This window comes from Sabethes cyaneus, chromosome 2 (assembly GCF_943734655.1).
Source record: "Sabethes cyaneus chromosome 2, idSabCyanKW18_F2, whole genome shotgun sequence".
NCBI classification, from domain to species: domain Eukaryota; kingdom Metazoa; phylum Arthropoda; class Insecta; order Diptera; family Culicidae; genus Sabethes; species Sabethes cyaneus.
The window spans coordinates 223,603,028-223,616,975 of NC_071354.1; positions in this window are offsets into that span (position 1 = coordinate 223,603,028).

Below are 13,948 nucleotides of genomic sequence, written 5' to 3' on the forward strand. Positions count from 1 at the left end.
TTGGCGTAGAGGAAATCGATACTGTGCAGTGGCAACAATCCCCAACAAACAATTTTTATGAATCGTAGCTTGTTCAACCATTGTACAGCTAATTACTAAGTAACAAGCGTTTGACCAGCTGTTATTCATGTTTGTTGGGCCGTTGTCAAGAATGCGTTAAATAGTGTTAATTGGAAGGCCATCGCTCTAGCGCTAAACAGAATGATGGTACCTGATGGGTATCTGTGCAGGATTGTAGGAAACTACTTCGAGAAACGGGTGCTATTCTACTGTATGTTTAATCAGACTAAGAATCTTAAGATAACACCAATACAGAGCTAATAGAATTTTGACGCAGCTGATCAGCACTAAGTTTTCTAATATATAGCTACTCGTACAGCTACAATCAACTTCAAAATGCTGATATGTGACTAATTTATAATTATTTATCCAACTATAAAAATTGTAGACTGGCTAGAGTATTGAATATGGATGCAAACAGAAATATAATGATTGATTTCGTTATTCCATCATTAACAGTGAATCTTACCGTTGGATTGCCGATTACATTTAAAATTTAAAGCGCGCAATCGCACATAAAAGAGCTATTTTACGCGTTACATTATTTCGATGTCCTATAATTATAATCAAAGGGAATAAGTGCGCCGAAGACGCCGAAGCAACTCGCCGTAAAATAGCACTTTCTTGAGCGATTCCGTACTTTTGAATGGTGAAATTTTAAATGCAATCAGCAGCAATACAATCTGAGCGCAATTCAAGCGGATAGCTTAATAATAAACTTGTATTGCAGAGCTGGCGGAAAAAGAAATTATCCTTACGCCGACAAAACGATTCGTATATTTGTTATTAATTTATTACTCCCATCCAAATGCTTACGTTCGAAAATGGCATTCTAACACTCGTAACTAATTTGTAATTGCTCATATAGTTATGTGAAATACCACATCAATTGTTGATAACGTGGTTCACGAGGTTTACAGTAAGTGTAAAAAAAGTGGCAATTGTTCTATAAAATTGCATTTCTTTTATTAAATAGATATTAAGTATACATTGGCAACCTTAATCAATAGAAATAGATTGATTGGGTGAGTGAAAGCTCATTATAGATGATGACCTTAAAGGCAGTTTCAATTTCTACAATATAAAAATAAATAAAAACTTAAATTGCTATTGCATTGTCAAAGGCGTTAAGGGGGAAGGTTTTGAGTCTTCTGTTCATAATGCGGGAATGAAATATATTTTTAAAATTAACGGTACCAAATCAAGCATGCTTGTATCATTCAGTAGATTGGATTTGTTTCCATTCAGAAACCGCCTACAAAAGTAAATGTGAAACTAATGATTACCGCTGAAAGTTCATAATGTGCCCTTCACACGGTGTTGTTGGCGTTCGTTGACTTTTGAACACTAGCGTGCTCAGACATAAGCAAAAGGTGAGGAAAAGGAAATGATCGTATAATGGCAAATCTTGGATTTAAAATCAAAGTTGAACGTGGCCTAGGAGTTATCCTTTCAACTGGACTAAAAATAAAAATTTAAATTGGACTTGCCATCGGAGTTGACATAGGACATTAAAGAAGGCTTGAATTTCGACAAATTTGAGCCAAAATTGAATTTGAAAGTGGCTTTAAAACAAGTTTAAGATTGAACCAATAGTTGGAATTAAATTAGAGCTAAAAATAGACTAGAACTTGAAGTTTTACTTCACACCGGTTGTAGATACGAAATTAGACACGAAGTTTCATTTGAAATTAGAATTGACATTTTTCGTCCTGTTTACTCACACATTTCACCTCTTTCCTATTCCGTTTTTTTTCAGTACCGTTTTCCACTTTTTGTTGCATTTTTTCTTCTTTTCTGTACCGTTTTCTTGGTTTTTGTTCATGGTTCTTCCTTTCATTTTCTTTGCGTTTTTTTCTCTTTTTTTCTCGTTTTCCTTTTTTTTCTTCCGTTACGGCTTTTTCGTTCTCCGTCCCATTTTTATATCCTGTGTTTTTTCATGATTTTTGCTCGTTTGTTTGTTATTTTCTTCCTTGTTTGTCATCTTTTCTCTTCTCTTTTATCATTTCCAGTATTTGTCTTCTTCTAACTGTTTTTATTTCCCTTCCTCCTCATTTTTCGTCTTCTTCTGTTCCATTTCTCCCCTTTTGATGTTCCATGTATCCGTCTTTGGTGTCACGTTTTGTTGTTTCTGACTCCCTTTTTCTCTTTCCTTTCCGATTTTTCCTTTTTACTCCTATTTTTCTCCTTTTTCATCCTCCTATATCTTTCTCCCTCGTGATCTCGTTGGACATCATTTTCCCGTTTACTCTATCAGTGTTGTGTGTTCTTTTCCTCTTCTCGTTTCTCTTTTTTTCCTTTTTCTGCCTGCTCTTTTCTCTTTCTTTGTCTCTTTACTTTACTTTTCCTCCACCGTTTCCTGCCCTTTTACTGATTCCAGATTTTTTCGCATTTTTCGCTTGTTAACTGCTCTTCTGCCAAACGAACCAAAACTATTTTCAGGAACCAGGAGAACCAGGTCGTAGATTTCGAGGCAGACCCCGCACTCGATGGATATACGCTGTCGAGAATGATGCACAGTTCTTGGATGTTCGAGGGGATAGGAGAACGGCAGCCCAGGCCTGACAGTACTGGAGGACCATATTCATTCGGCTCAGGATCGATAACGGACCGTCGCCAATAAGGAAAAGTAAGTAACTCCTTTTCTATCCCGGTTTTCGTTTTCGTCTGTTCCGTCCTTACTCTTATTATGCCCTCCTTTTCTTCCTTTTACGTCACGAACTGTTTTTATCCCTATTATCTTCCGTTTTCAATTTTTACTCAATGCTTTTTTTTATTTTCTGTCCCATATTCTCTTATTTTATGTTCTTATTTCTCTATTTCACTGCTCTCGTATTTTCTGCTTTTCTCTTCCTCCTTTTCTTTCCCGTTTTTTTCCTTTTTTATTCCAGGTTTTCCTTTTTTTTTGCACTTTATACTCTTTTTCTTTAGGGGCTTTCCTTCTTTTGTTTCAGTTTTCTTCTTTTATTTTCTGTTCTTCATCTTTTTCTGTTTTAGCTTCTTTTTTCCTCTTTTTCTCTTGCGTTTTCTTCTATTCCACTTTTTTCTCACCTCATGTCCGGTTTTGCCTCCCATTCTGTCACCCCAAGTAGCACTTGTAACTTATTATAAAAATAAAAAAATAAAAAAGGTTACACAATAGTTACATTTAGGACACTTGTAACGAGCTAGGTTACATAAAATTAAAAATAGTTACATTTTAGTTTTGTGGTGACAAAAATCTCAAAAAGTTACCAAATAGTTACCAAATGACCAAATTGAAACCTTTTTTCGAACTGTCATAAACTTGGTTGTCGCAAAACAGTCAATTTTCAGTTACGAGCCGTTACATAAGCAAAACAGTTAGCTAGTAATATTTCCACAACAACTCGTTTACTCTACCTTGTAAACACGATGGATTGAGCAAACCATAATCAACCATAACATTTTCGCAGCAACTTGTCAACTGTACCATGTAAACATGACGGATCGAGCAAAAAATACATCTCAAGAATTTTACTACTGCTCAAGATAAACATTTGGTACACGGGATGTAAAATGCACATAAAAATGCTTTTGCTTACTCAACTGATACTCGGAATATTCTCCGGGGAATTCTTCGCAGAAACTGTTATTTAGTAATCAATTTTGTTTACTCTCAAACGTCAAAACGATCAAGTTACAACGAAACGAAACCGGCAATGAAAATAAGTTAGTATGTAACCTAAAAATGATGATGTAAAAAATATTTTAGTTACCAGGTGACTACAACAGCTTTAATATTGGTTACCGTAACCACCAGCGTAACCAGACAGAAAATTTAGGTTACGTGCAATTAGAATGTAACTGAAATGTAACCTTTATGATCAACTAAAGGGAAAATGGCTATGAATTTTTCTTAGCGATAGCGAAAACTTTTAAAACTTACTTTTGATCAATTTCAATTCATTTTTGAACGATTGCTGACTAAGAATAAATTAAAAAATCAGAAAATAAAAATTAAAATTTTTTTATTGTACATATTTGTTCTACAAAAAATGGATTGATTAAAGAAGTAAGTAATAAAAAACTACATTAAATTAGAGCGCGTGAATTTTTCAAAGCTAGAATCATTGGTTTCACCATAAATTTGAAACTGCATTAAAATTTGTGTTGAGCTAACAAGCGAAATTAATACATTCTTCAATATTCATTTACTTCTTGACGTTGATAGCCATAGGTTGAAATAAATCTTGCATTCAAGCAATATTGTAACCTGCAGCATTATTTGCACCAGGCAATAAAAGTTTCAAAATGACTAATTTGCCACCAATTGAAAACAGTTTCTAGTTTATGTGTAACTACAATAGTTACATATTGGTTATTGAGTAACTGTTAATGTAACCATATTTAGTTACACAAGTTGCGCTATTTAGGTTACACAACTGTTATATTTTCAGTTACTGTAACCCAAATTTTACATTGAAATTTGTCGCATATCAGTCTCTGCGACTAAATTGTGACAACGTGTGCTACTTGGGACGTCTTTTCTTTCGTTTTTTTTTCATGTCAGTTTTTATGCCTTTTCTCTTTATCGTTTGTCCAGCTTTTGTTACGTTTTGCTTCGTGCTCTTTAACATTTTTTCTTGTTCTGTCCATTTTCCCCTGTTTTGCTTCTTTTTCTTCTAGAGCGCAGCAGAAAACGAAGTAGGGTGCCAAGGGGTATTTTCAGCACGCTACTAATTTCGGCCTACAATCCCTTTCATTCGCTGCGCATTCTCAAATATATACTTTTCCGCTATATAACAATAGTGAAACGAATGTGGCACTCATAGGCTTTAATGTGTGTACTCTGATATGAAAATATTAATCAATCAACGTTCACAAGCAAAAAACTCATACTTACTTACTTATTCAGCCGAGAGTCGGAGTGGCTCTTGCCGTATAAAGAATTCCTCTCCATTGTACTCGGTCCTGTGCTACTCGTCGCCAATTCGTTGCGCGTCTCGACACACGCAAGTCGGCTTCAACCTGGTCGAGCCATCTAGCACGTTGAGCCCCTCTATTCCTGATGCCGGTGGGGTTCTTGAAGAGAACGGATTTCACTACACACTCGTCCGGTATCCTTGCGACGTGGCCGGCTCACCGTAGTCTCCCAACTTTCGCCAGGTGTACGATGGGAATCTCTCAAAGCAGTGCCTGTAGCTCGTGATTCATACGTCTCCGCCATTCTCCGCTCTCCGTTTGTGCTCTGCCAAAAATAGACCGCAACACCTTTCGTTCAAATACGGCAAGTGCAAGTATGTCTTCCATAAGCAAAGTTACTGTTTCAAGTCCGTAGAGGACTACCGGTATGATTAGCGTTTTGTACATCGTCAGCTTTGCGCGGCGGCGTATGCTCCTAGATCGAAGCGTCTTGCGGAGGGAAAAGTAGACTCGATTTCCAACTTCAAAGCGTCGTTGGATCTCCTTACTCGTATTATTGTCGGCGGTGGCCTGAGATCCCAAATATACGAACTCATCAACCACTTCCAGTTCATCGCCGTCAATGGTCACTCTCCGTGGGAGGCAAACGTTACTTTCTCGGGAGCCTCTTCCTGCCATATATTTGGTTTTCGACGCATTAATTTGTAACCCTATCCTCCTAGCCTCCGTTTTTAGTCTGGCGTAGATGGGCTGCGCCGTCCCAAGGTTTCTAGTAATGATGTCGAGGTCGTCTGTAAAGGCTAGGAGTTGGCTACTCTTGCTGAAGATTGTTCCTCTCGTTTCGATGCCCGCTCGCCGGATCACAACCTTCAATAGCGATATTAAATAACATACAGGACAGTCCATCCCCTTGCCGTAGCCCTCTGCGCGATACGAAAGGACTTGAGAGTGTCCCCGAAACGTGCACGTAGCACATCACTCGTTCCAGAGTAGCTTTGATCAGCCGCGTCAGTTCGGTTTTCCGGGTACGCGTACATTATCAGCCATAGCTGTTCGCGTTCAACGGTATCGCATGCTGCACTGAAATCCACGAAAATATGATGCGTGTGCACGTTGCACCCTCGACATTTCTGGCAGGGGTTTGTCGGAGAGTAAAAATTTGATCCCTATACTATAGTATAGTATAGGGGGCTCTGTCGCCGCAAGGTTACCGAGTCTGCTTTGACAAACGAATGGTGTCGTGGGTTCGAATCTTAGTAGAATCAGGCCATTCGATGTCAAAGTGACTTTAGCATGGGTTTATTCTCTGGCCCCTCGTCACCCTTCCTTCATGCTGAGTTCTACATTATCCCGAAGACGCTTCTTATGGTTAGTATACTGGTATGAGCACCTAATGAGGTAATGGTTTTGAACCTCAGGAGGACTCACCAGTGCTAACTATTACGAGGCGAAACAGGTTTGGTATAGTAGGACATACATCGAAGCATGGGTAAAACCCTCAACACATAAGCACGCATAAAAAAATAAGCTTATGGTTTACTCAATAACGATAAAGCACAGAAATGCAGTGCAGAATACAGCATACACCCGGGCAACATTACAATAGATCAATAATGTTGTGGTCAAAGTGATAAGCCCATACAAAAAAAATAGTATAGTAGCACTAAAGTAGCACGGGCACCCATGAAGCCCGCCTGATACTGCCCTACGAATTCTCTTGCTATTGGGGATAGACGATGCAACAGAATCTGGAAGAACACCTTGTAGGCGGCGTTGACCAGCGTAATGCCACGGTAGTTACAGCAGTCTAGCCGGTCGCCCTTTTTGTAGATGGGATAGACTACGCCTTCCATGCACTCCTCCGGTAGTTTCTCTTCTTCCCAAATCCTTGAAATCAGCCAGTGAAGTTCCGTTGCTAGCGGTTCTTGGCCATATTTGTAGTGTTCTGTCGGGAATCGATCCTTTCCGGCGGCTCTATTATTCTTCAGCAGACCGATTTCTCGCCGGTTCTCTTCAAGATCGGGAGCCGGTACGCTATTGTTGTTTGTAGCTACTCCGAGGTTAATTTCCATTGCGTCTCCTGCTGCTATATCGCTGTTGAGGTGCTCATCGAAGAACGGTTTCCACTTGTCGACCACCTCGCACTCGTTTGTGATTAGATCACCTCCCTTGTCCCTACATATGTCAGGTTTTGGTGTGTGGGCCTTGCGAGTTTGGTTCACCAAACTTGCGGGTGTCATTAGCCCGGAATAGTTGTTCAAGCTCCTCACGATCTCTGTCCTCCTTCTGGCGCTTATCCTTTACAGGATCGTAATCAACTCATTCCTCGCTCGTCGATTCTTGGCCAAATTCTCTTTCGTGGATATACTCAGATAGTTTTCCCAAGCTCTTTTTTCCTCTCTATCGCTTCTTGGCATTCCCCGTCAAATCAATCATTTAGAGGTTTCCACACCTAGCACCGCGGTAGCGGCCTCGTTGACAGCCGAGCGTATCCTACTCCATCCGTTTTCGAGGTTCGAAGCATCTAGCTCCGCAGGGGAAGGTAGAGCTTCATCCAGTACGCGCGCGTAGCTTTCAGCAGTTCGTGGGTTGTCTAGTTGCCGAATTTTTAGCCGAGAAGGGCGACTTTGTCGCGAGGTATAAACCATCGATAGTTTTGAGCGTACATGTACTGCTACTATGTAGTGGTCCGAGTCAATATCCGCACTCCGTAGGGAGCGTACGTTGGTGATGTTCGAGAAAAGCCCGCCCTCGATGAGAATACGGTCGATTTGGTTCGAGGTTCGTTGGTCAGGTGATCTCCAGGTGGCTTTTTTTTCCATGTGTGGACTCATTACTGCGACCAGTATAGTTGATCTATTGTAATATCGCCCGGGTGTTTGCTGTATGACCTGCACTGCATTTCTTTTTGCTATAATCGCTATTGAGTGAGCGATATGCTTTTTAAATTTTATGCGTGCTTGCGTGTATTGGGGTTTACCCTTCCTTCAAAGCTTAATCTACTTTACCCACTTATTCCTCGCTGCCAGCACTATCCCATATTATAGCCGTCCCTGGCGAGGACTCATTCGTACCTCTGACCAGTACACTTAACTATAGGAGGGACATTTGCACTGTTAAGAGGCTTCAGAGGGTAAATATAGAATTCAGCACGAAGGAAGGGTAAATGGAGGGGCCTGAGAATAAACCCATGCTAAAGTCACTTGACATCGAATGGCTTGATTCTACTAAGATTCGAACCCACGACCACTCGCTTGTCAAAGCAGACTCGGTAACCTTGTGGCTACGGAGCCCCCCAGGTGGCTTTGTGGATATCTTGGGGAAAGAAAGTACTTTTGATCACCAAGCCTCGGGAAGCCGCAAAGTTTATGCATCGCTGGCCGTTATCGTTCGTGTCGGTGTGCAGGCTATGGGGCCCGATTCCCTTCCGATTTGGGCGTTCATATCCCTGATGACGATCTTAATGTCCCGTCGTGAGCAGCTGTCGTACGTTGCCTCCAGCTGCACATAGAACCCTTTCTTCTCGTCGTCGGGTCTACCTTCGTGTGGACACTGCACATTTATGGTGGTGTTGAAGAAATTGTATTGTATTTGGTCCCTCCACCACTCTGGAAAAGTTGGGCTTTGCCGCCACGGATCCTCCACACCTTCTCGCCTTTGTGACAGATCTCCTGCAGTGCCACGATGTCAAACTTTCGGGGTTCTAACTGATCGAGTAGCACCCTGTCGCCAGCAACGAAATTTGGCGATCTGCAGTTCCAGGTACCAAGTCTCCATTCCATGTCCTTATTTCGTCGCCTTGCTCCATGCCGAATGTTCCGAGAAGATATTTCTTGACTCTTGTTGATAGGTTTTTGGGTTTAGGTAGATAGCCGTACTAGGGCTTATGCTACCGAGTCTCGGAATGGGGCTGCCATCTTACAATGTCGAGACAACACTGTGCCTCCTCCCCTGTTAGTGTACGACCTTAGTTTCCACCGGGGTTGGTTACCCGATCTCCGCTAATGTTGCTCGTATTCCGGCTGGTACCACGTGGAGGTAGGGGTAGCAGTTGCTAGATAAGAGGCTAGGAACCACAATTGGAACTGTTTTACGCATTATCTAACCATTTATCAACCAGAAAACTCATCTTGTTGCTAATTTTTGTACAAACTATCCTGTACACTACTACAAATATGCGAGGCAGATGCTCCTGGAACGTGTCTAGCATGTTGCTCATTATTGCATCATCATTACAGTGGGCGCCCGCGCGGTACCAATCATTGAGTTATTCGGGAGATTGCTTTATAACTGTTATGGTTTGTACCATACAGGCGGCTTCGACCTGGCGGAAATTTAAACACACAGACACCACAATAAAAAATGAACCTAAAATAGTTTATCATTTCATCATTTCTGGCGACTATAACTCAAATTTATTAGCATTTTATTAAGACCAAAATGCACTCAGATATGTAGTAATTGTTATTCTACTAATTGGTATGAAAATCTTCTCTCGAATAAATATAGTTTCAACGTATTTTCTGAATATTGTTCACGCTACCGCTTGATGGGCCGAAATACACACCGGTACCCTACCTTTTTCCAGTCCATTTTGAATTTGAAATTAGATTTGAATTTATACCTGAATTTATTAATTTACTTATCGTAAAAATAGCAACTGATTAAATTAAAAACGGCATACTTCTGAGCTACAGAAATTATGTTGTTTCACATTAAATTTTACTGAGAAGATGGGGCACGTTCCCCAGTGTGCCGTAACCTGAGCACGCCAGTACTTTTGAATTATACATACACTAGCTGACCCGACAAACTTCGTATTGCCACAAATTAAACTATGTTGTACATAAATCGTGAATCTCGGATGACCTTTGTCTCAATCTCGAATTTTGCAAGTTTCTAAGGAGTTCATGGGTGTTTTAATATACAAATTTTCCTCACAGTTAAGTAGAAAACAACTCCCCCCATCGCTCAGCCTGATAAAATAAAGCGGATAGCATTAAAATATTCGCCATCATTACAAACCATTTCGCCGAATACCATTTTGCGGAACACCAATTCTCGGTTGACCATAACGCGGAATATAGAGTTTCGCAGAATACCATTTCGCGAAAAACCTTACGCGGAAAACCATTTCACGGAAAATCTTTTCGTAGAAAGTACTATTTCGCAGGGGTAACCCAACTGAAGGAAAGTAATAGAGGTCAGTAGATCTAGGAAAATAAATAAACCTAGAAAGAGGTGATCTCTACGGGGGGCTGCCCCCCGTAGATTCTTGTCTCCAAAAACACGCACATGTCAAATTTGGTTCCATTCTTAAAAGAGAGAGGGGTCATTATTCCCCTCCTATAGAGGGGAGGGATCTCAATTCACCATAGAAAAAAACTTGCCTACAAAAACACCCACATTCTAACTTTGGTTCCATTCCCTTGATTAGTTCTGGAGTTATGAGGAAATTTATTTTTCTTTTGTATGGGAGCCCCCCTCCTAAAAAGGTAAGGGATCCTAATTCATCATAGAAATAATTCGTGCCTCCAAAAACACCCACATGCCAAATATGGTTCCATTTGATTAATTAGTTCTCGCGTTATGAGGAAATTTGTATTTCATTTGTATAGGAGCCCCCCTCCTAAAGTGGGGAGAGGTTTCAATTTACCATAGAAAAAATTGTTGTTTCCAAAAACACCCACATGTCAAATATTGTTCCATTTGCTTGATTAGTTTTCGAGTTATGAGGAAATTTGTATTTCATTTGTATGGGAGCCCCCCTCCTAAAGTGGGGGGGTCTTAATTCACCATAAAAAAAGTCTTGTCTCCAGAAACACCCACATGTCAAATTTTGTTCCATTTGCTTGATTAGTTCTCGCATTATGCAGAAATTTGTGTTTCATGTGTATGGGAGCCCCCCCCCCTCTTAGTGGGGGGAGGGATCTCTAATCATCATAAGAACCTTCCCTGGCACCAAAAACCCCTATATGCAAATTTTCACTCCGATCGGTTCAGTAGTTTTCAATTCTATAAGGAACATACGGACAGACAGACAGACAGAAATTCTTTTTTATAGGTATAGACTAGCTGACCCGACAAACTTCGTATTGCCACAAATTAACCTGTGTTGTACATAAATCATGAATCTCGCCCCCCAGTGGGCGGCGCTTCCGACGGCGGGTCATCGGACTCGCGACCGTCTCGTCCTGAATGATCTAGTGTTACTATAGATAGTTTTTGTGGTCTTGTATTGACCTATTGACTAATGTTTTATGGAAGAGTCTCGAATTTCTCGAGTTCGATTAGTTTTTGAGTTTCGCAAAAATTTCTGTTTTATTTGTATGAGAGTCCATATCCTCCTACCACAGGGATGAGAGGTCTCTAACTATCGTAAAATAAATTCAAGACTCCAAAATCTCCCACCTGCCAAATTTGGTTCCATTTACTTGATTAGTTCTCAAGTTATAAGGAAATTTGAATTTCATTTGTATGGGAGCTCCCCTCTTAAAAGGGGAAGGGGTCGTAATTCACCATAGAAAAAATTTCTGCCATCAAAAACTCCCACATGCCAAACTTTGTTCCATTTGATAGATTAGTTCTCGAGATAAGAGGAAATTTGCATTTCATTTGTATGGAAGCCCACCCTCTTAACGGGGAGATGGGTCATAACTCGCTTTCTAAAGAAGAGAGGGGTCTCAATTCACCATAGAAAAAAATCTTGCGTCCAAAACCACTTACATGTCAAATTTGGTTCCATTTGCTTGATTAGTTCTCGAGTTATGAGGAAATTTGTATTTCGTTTGTATAGGAGCCCCCCCCCCCTTAAAGTTGGGAGGGGTCCTAATTCACCATAGAAAATATTCTTGCCCTCGAAAACTTTCACATGCCAAATTTGGTTCCATTTGCTTAATTACTTCTCGAGTTATGAGGAAAATTGTGTTTCTTTGGTACAGGAGCCCCCCCTCTTAAAGTGGGGAGGGGTCCTAATTTACTATAGAAAATATTCTTGCCCTCGAAAACCTTCACTTGCCAAATTTGGTTCCATTTGCTTGATTAGTTCTCGAGTTATGAGGAAATTTGTATGGAAGCCCCCCCTTTTAAAGAGGAGAGGAGTTATAATTCCCCTTATAAAGAGGGGAGGGGTCTCAGTTTACCATAGAATAAATTCTTGTCACCGAAAACACCCACATGCCAAATTTTGTTCTATTTGCTTGATTAGTTGTCGAGTTATGCAGAAATTTGTGTTTCATTTGTATGGGAGCCCCCCCTCTTAGTGGGAGGAGGGGTTTCTAACCATCACTAAAACCTTTCCTGGCCCCAAAAAACCTCTACATGCATATTTTCATGCCGATTGGTTCAGTAGTTTTCGATTCTATAAGGAACATACGGACAGACAGACAGACAGACAGACAGACAGACAGAAATCCTTCTTTATAGGTATAGATTTATGATTGTTATTAAGGAAAACTTCGTCTGTGATAAAGCCAAATCTTGCTTAGCCAAATTCATTCTAAGAGATTCGCAAGGCTGCCAATCAGTTTCCTTGTACATTCATTATAAAGAATCAATAATTTATCTAATAGGTTCAGTTTTCCATTAATTCAACGGCACAGATTATGAGATTATGAGATTATGAGATTATGACAGATTATGTTATGTTCATAATTTGTGCATGGGTTGATAATGTTTGTAACATTTATAACATTTAAGTTACATAATTATCAACTAACCATAAAATGCAAGATTTTTCAAAAACATTGAGTTTCAATTCGTATTAAAATTTTCGAACGTACCTACCGAATTAAATTTCGATCAATATTGCTATATTCGTTCGGGCTTCTTCGAAGTGATTTTGATCAAAGCGAGCTCAACCGAAATGTAATATGTTGTACGGGTTTTAAACATAAGGCAGAATATTGAATTATCTATGTAATTTTACACTGCGGTGAATGTTAACGACAATTTGTCTCTGCGATATAAGCTTTTATTGACTTGTTTATGTTTGTAATTTTTTTTTCAACGGTCGGTTGTAAACCACACACTAATGATTCAATAACAAAAAAATCATTACATCATTCTCTGGAGTGAAAAAATGAAATAAAACGTCAACCAAAGCTTACTCCGGCACTAAGGAAAACATTTTAACGTTCAGAGGAAACGACAATTTTGTCACCAATTTGTTTTTTATCCCTTTATTATCTAATTCATGAGTGTATCCTAATTAGGACCTAGATGGGTCTGGTTGAAAGTCGACTTGTTCAAAACGATATAAAGAAATAATGTGCAAAAAAACAAACAAAATATGTCCGAAGTCATAACACAGTTGCCAATGTACTGTCATTAGGATTTGAATATCTTAACGGAAATAGTTTGGCAGAAAACTCAAATCTACAAGGATTCTTCCAATTAATTTAAATTTAAAAGTGTAAAGGATTATGTCTTTGGAAAAAAGATGCCGCTTTTACCTTAAAAAGTCTCTAATTAAAGTCAAAAATGTTTAAAAACCGTCAAGGTTAACTTCTAGAAAATTGCTGCTTCATTTGACGGAATCTTTACATATCAAAGTGAACAAACAGTAATTACTCCCTTCATTGACGATCGACCTCAAACCGGCAGCAGCGCCACACCGCGCGCGCTCGTAAAGTGATTTCGTATGTAACACTAATCAGCTTGTTGGTACCAGTTGCGGGAAACCATTTCCCTGTTGGGGGCAGATTAAATTTCATTCGTTTTGCTATTCATTTTCCACAAGTGTTCCATCACAAACGGGTGGCGTTATATTATGCTTTCGTTTTTTTTTTCGCTACAATCAGTCCATTGTTTTTTCCTTATTTTGCTCGGAGGAAAAGTTGCGCGCCGAACGGAGGCAGAATTTATGAGCGAGCCCGAGCATGTGGTAATAATTGGCACAAGCCAACAGCTTCTCTCCTCCGCGTGGATGGCGTGTGGCATTCGCGCGATCGTAAACCCTTAGAGCTTTCTTTTATAGGCGATGTATAACCGAGCTAAAGGTCGT